The sequence below is a fragment of the Lycium ferocissimum genome, chromosome 3, assembly GCF_029784015.1.
Source record: "Lycium ferocissimum isolate CSIRO_LF1 chromosome 3, AGI_CSIRO_Lferr_CH_V1, whole genome shotgun sequence".
Classification (NCBI taxonomy): domain Eukaryota; kingdom Viridiplantae; phylum Streptophyta; class Magnoliopsida; order Solanales; family Solanaceae; genus Lycium; species Lycium ferocissimum.
The window spans coordinates 27,280,475-27,286,137 of record NC_081344.1 but is presented as its reverse complement, the minus strand read 5'-3'; the positions used below and the strand labels follow the sequence as shown (position 1 = coordinate 27,286,137).

Here is a 5,663-nt window from a genome sequence, read left to right as displayed (position 1 = left end):
AATTGAAATGGCCAATTCCATTGGTCAAAATCAATTAAGGCTATGTTTGCAATATAAATCTAGTTGCACAATTAACCATACTCAGTTGTTTGATTAAATGGTTAAATAATTATACGTTGACCATAAATAAGGAATTTACACTAATTGACTTTCTTAATTATGGTCATTTGTTAAATTAGTGTCAAAACCTTTGATATATATACACACACACATATACGGATATACATATGTATACATGTATAGCTCGTATATATGAACGTATATTATAGCCCCTTTGTGTTTCTCTTTTAATTCGGCCGGGCGCAGTCCATTAAAGGACTGAGCCAGCCCAACCGTCCAATAAAGGGGTAATACCCCTATCATTTCCCATTCTTTATCAACCAAACGCACCCCACTAGTTTTCTCGCTCAAGGGTTATAAACCCTAGCACAGCCACCCCTCCCCACACCCTCTCTCTTACGTCACGTTGCCGGATATGGCAAAGATAAGGGCCCGCATGGCTTTTGCAGCTGTGAACCTGATCGAGAATGGCAAGAGCATTAAACGCTCTGTCATTTCTCAACCAATACTCCCAAAACTTAGCCCAAACACGGTATTACCACCTCTTTTTCACTTTGCTTTTGCTTTACAACGGTCGATTGACTAAGCTTTCTTAATGGTTTTTGTTGTTATTCGATTTTGAACTCTCGACCCTCATTGGTTCAGGAGGAATCGAGTGGATCGATCAATGGAAGCTTTAATCTAGCTGTTTAATTGTTGTCTGTGCCTAATCTGAGCCGCACGATGTTGATTGTAAGGAACAAGTCCAAAATCTTGACTTGTCTCACATCGGTGAGATTACGTTTTTGTTGCAATTTGGGGTTCTATAAATAGAACCCCCCCCCCCCAAATCCCATTGAGGGATAGACCTGAACACCGAATATCATATATTCACAAAAAGAACTCGAAAATACTAAAGGTTTTAGCAATATTGCTGAGACCTTTAAATTGAGTTAAGTCTAAATTTTAAGGTTTGTTTCTTCTGTTTTTTGTGTGTGGCTGAGCTTGGGTGGAGGAACAAAGGTCTCCAAGTCCATTCTCAATAGCAGGCTGCATAAAAAAGTGGTAAACCCCCTTCATTTAGTTATTTTTGCTGTGTATTACTGTTTATATTGTATATTTCTTGTGTTAGTTTGATGTTTGTAGTAAGCATGATTAGTGTTTAAGAATATCAGTATGCTTATATTGCTTAGTTAGATTTACCGTTAGATATTATCTAATAGGCATGATTAGGGTAAAAACCGTAATATGTTCATAATGCTCAGTTAGAATGATTATTAAATGTTAATAGTGAGCATGATTAGAGTACAGAGAAGGTTAGCATGCTATCTAGTTAAAATTATTCTTTGAATGCTTATTTGAGTGACATGTTTATTGATTAATTGGTTCATATATGATTGATAGCATTTGTTTGTCTCTGTTAGCTTAGTTAATCCTCTATTGATAGTGTCTGAGCATGGGTTAAATGAGTTATGTACTGAAATTTGATTGATCCTCTGTTAATGAATTTGTAGTCCAAATATGATGCTTATCTTGTCAAAAATAAAAGTGTTGGAGTCTCTGTCTATGTGCCATTACTGTTAAATCATGATGTTAACTTGCACCTGTGTTTGCTTGAACTCATGTAGACATGGATTGCATTTAATAAAGTTTATTGGACCAAGGAGGTGTTAGTTTTGGTTAAGTAAGTTGAGTAGACCATTGTTTGCCTGATTTGTTTCTAATGCTCCTGCATGATCCATGAACCAATTATAAATGATTGTCTATTAGCATGAGCTTGCATGATCTCGTTTCATATAAAATAGACAACACATGTTCTCAATAAGTTCAAAAGAGGACTCTGAGTTCAATTCCGATAGTTTTATATACACATAGCACCTCTGATTAAGTTCGGCAGGAATATTGAGGTTTATTATTGATAAAAATGACAGTTGAATGCTAAATGGTCACTCCCTGTTAGATTTAAGCCTGTTTCACTCACTATTGTCACTTAAAAGCAATCACATGAATCAGTTAAGTATACATCTTCATGCAATACTTGTCTAAATCTAGAGAAACTGTTGACATTGTTATGTTACTATGGAAAGCCCTACCTATTCAACCTCTAGTGACCATGCCATAGTAAAAAAAAAAAAAAATCCAAACATACATGTTTGCATGTTTAGAAGGATTAAATGCCTTGCCTGATGCTAGTTTGCTTATATCCACGTCAATGCCTATGTCTGTGTAGTTGTCCTGTTCATCTAAGACTATTATCTATTCTTCCCTTTGTGTGTTTTCTAAGGTGTAACTAAGTATGGCTACTGGTTCATATAAATAGCTTGAGGTTTGGTATATGCTTGTTGAGTTTAAATCTTAGGAGGTCTGAATGGAAGGAGGTTGGCATTTGGTATCTCAGTGACCATTAGTGTGATTTACCTAAGGCTAAGAAAGGGATGATGGGCTTAGAGTTTCTAGCTAACTCAGCCTAATCTCTCTACTCTAGGTTGCTAGGGTTCCTTCGTGGAAGCTCATATCCCATGGGACCCTCCAAGTTTTAAGAAAAACAAGTGAAAGTATGTGTATACGTGCATGCTGAGTTACCTTTTAAAAAAATCTAAAACTGATATGAAGCATTTTTCTTGTCAAATGGTATAAACTGGCTTTTGATAACTGATCTTTGCGCATTATGTACTGCATTGCCTTTTTTTTTTATCTTCCCCCTGGGTTCTGCTGCCATTTATCTAAATGGAGTCTCAAAACATCATAAAGGCCTTAATATGTTCCTTGCTGGGCTTGAATATTGTTTTTTTTTTTCGTTATGATATGTAAGTAAATATACCTGAATATACTAGGTATATCCATTTCTATATACATATAGTGTATAAAAACTGGTATATTTGGTATATGGTTGGTATATCACTTGTGTGAGTCCATAATTGTTGGCTTTGTTGTTTAAGTTTCTGTTTGGTTTTGGGCTTATTCTTCTGTATTTTGTTGTTAGGCTTTGGCTTTGTTTATTGTCATTTAATGTTGTTTGGGCCACGGCTTTAGGCCATAGTTATCTTAAGTTGGACTTTTGGTCTCTTCTGAACCTTCCTTTGTGTATACTACTTTGGTTTGGACTTCTTGCATTATTTATGTTAATAACCTGAACACGTGTTTATGCATAGCGTGTTTATAATTATAATCTATTCTGTATTAAGTAAATACTTAAGTCCAATATACTTGTCTAATCTCACCATCTTCCTTTTCTACTTCGTGTTGCATGTGAAACTCCCGCGGGCCATTTGGGCCATTTCTCCACATCTGAAAACCTGTCAGGCCAACTACTTCTGTCCATTGATCGAGTCCGATAAAGAGAAAGGGAAGCTAATGTTTTCTTTGAAGGCCCAGCCATAGGTGAAAATGACTTGAAGGCCCAACTATGGGTGAAAATAGTAATGCGGTGGGCTTAGGTTAGCCCACCAGCCTAACTCCCTCTATTTCTTTCATTATTTGTGTATATGAATTTGTAAAAACACTTGAAAAACTATTGAAACCCCTATGCATGTTTAGAACTTAGGAAATAATACTTAGTAGCTTAGGAAGTCGCTTAAACACTTTCGAAACTCAGCTAATATAACTTTGGATGAAAATTGGAACTTAATTCGATTTCGATGAAACTTTAAAATTGGTGCGACATTTCATTAAGGTTAAGTGAATTTTTTTTTTAACAATGATTAAGTAGCGAACACTTTGGACCCTCTGCCCCTTTTTTAGAATTTCATCATAAAGATGACAATGTTTAAATCGATTTTGGGCCTCCAGCCCGTTATGGAAAGTTTCAAACCGCTTAATGGACTGTAAAAACTGATTTAGGGCCAAGAAAAGGAGAGAAAATGAGTTTAAAGATAGTTCTGGAAACTATGAAAATGATAATGGACATTCTTTAACTTGGACTGAATTCTGAAAACTTTAGAAATTTTCCAGAAAAATGAAGTACTTTGTGGTTCGGATTTAAATGATTTTAGAAAGAGAATTGAGACTGTTGGGCCCAAAAGCCCGAACTTTATGGGCTGAAAATGAGGAGAAATTCACTTGGACCAAGTTTGAGGAAGATGGACTCTGCACTGAATTACGGATTGACTTAATATGGGCTTCAAATAAACAATTTGGACTTTAACAAAACTTCCTATTATATATATATATATATATATATATATATATATATATATATTATACTCCGTATTTTCTATATACGTATAATAAAACTCAGAGGTACTAAACCATTTCATTAGGACTAAAATAGTAGCGACTCTACTCGGAAGAAATTCCGGGTGTGTCTTACTCCGGAAATGAAGTGAGATGAACACTTATGTGGATTTTTAAACCCCAAAAACCCCTTTTCTAAGGGGAGTTTTTGCAAAATTTTCCTTGAGTTTATGATACGAATGAATGACGTTTTGCGGAAAACTTAATACTTTTTTAGCAAATAATACATTAATCGCACATTGAAGCTCATAGGTCAACCATATTCTACGGATCTTTAATACTAGGGTGCGTAAAACCTTCCCTAGGGGATCACCAGAACCCTTACCTCGAACTTTGGTACGGAAAGATTTCTCTCTTGCTTAAAGAATCTTTTACCCGATTTTCCAAATTTTTCTTCAAATAAATTAGGTGGCGAATAAAATTCAGTTAGCGCACCAACAACCTCGTAGTAGCTTTTATGCGCCCGCGTAAAAGTGAACCGTAACAGATGGCAACTCTGCTGGGGATTTTCTAGATTCTAACCATAAGGGTTTCAATATAATGTAATTTTAACTATATTAATTGCTTATGTATTTAAAATTCCGTAATTTGAACTACCACGCATTCATATCATAAAACTCCGCCACTCCTGGCAAAAAGAAAGGTTTCAAAAGAAACAAGCGGGATCGCGTTCTAGCCTTCACTAAAAACCTGAAACACCCTTTCTTTGAAATGCGTTGAACGTTAAGTTGGTGTGCGGTCACCGAACAGCCGACAACGGTTCACCCCGAGTAGTCCGCTCAGGTCCAAGGTCAATTCGAAAAGCCCACTCTTGCATATGCCTAGGTTAGAGCTAAGCCAAATCCAATATGAAGTAGACTGAGTGGTTTGGATATTTTAGACGTATCCAAACCCGATAGGAAGACTACCCCGTGTGAAGTACGGTCTATGACTTGAAAACCATAGCATCTCATATTATGTGCTATTTGGAAACATGTAATGTGCCTATGAATAGAACCATTGCCTAGTTGTGGGGGGGGGGGGGGGAATTAACCTTAACTTATGTTTTGTAGATGTCGATCAACGTGAATTTTGACATAGTTTTAACTACACCAGAGTTCTTTGCGTATTTGGTGGGGCCAAATGTCCCTGGGTGAGAAAAAGGGGATTTCATGTCATTTAGAAAATATGACATCCATCTTGACTATGATGGATTGCAAGGAACTAATAGAAGTAATCACCGAGTTTTGGGACAGAGATAGGATGGTTTTCCGATTTGGGGACGACGTCGAGATGATGCCTACCTTAGAGGAGTTCGGGGACGTGTTGACTAGCGTAGGCTCGGGATCCAAAAGAAGAAAGAAACCCGACCAAAATGCCTTAATCTCATATAAACCCACCTACTCTCAAAT

At 36.6% G+C, this 5,663-nt stretch overlaps 1 long non-coding RNA gene across 1 annotated transcript; it reads left to right on the top strand.

Moving 5' to 3' along the window:
- The first annotated feature begins 291 nt into the window (after positions 1–291).
- LOC132050133 (uncharacterized) lies at positions 292–3,553 on the top strand. The gene is made up of 2 exons (XR_009413268.1): positions 292–1,104; positions 3,343–3,553. It is a non-coding gene; the product is annotated as an uncharacterized LOC132050133 (long non-coding RNA).
- Positions 3,554–5,663: the final 2,110 nt, after the last annotated feature.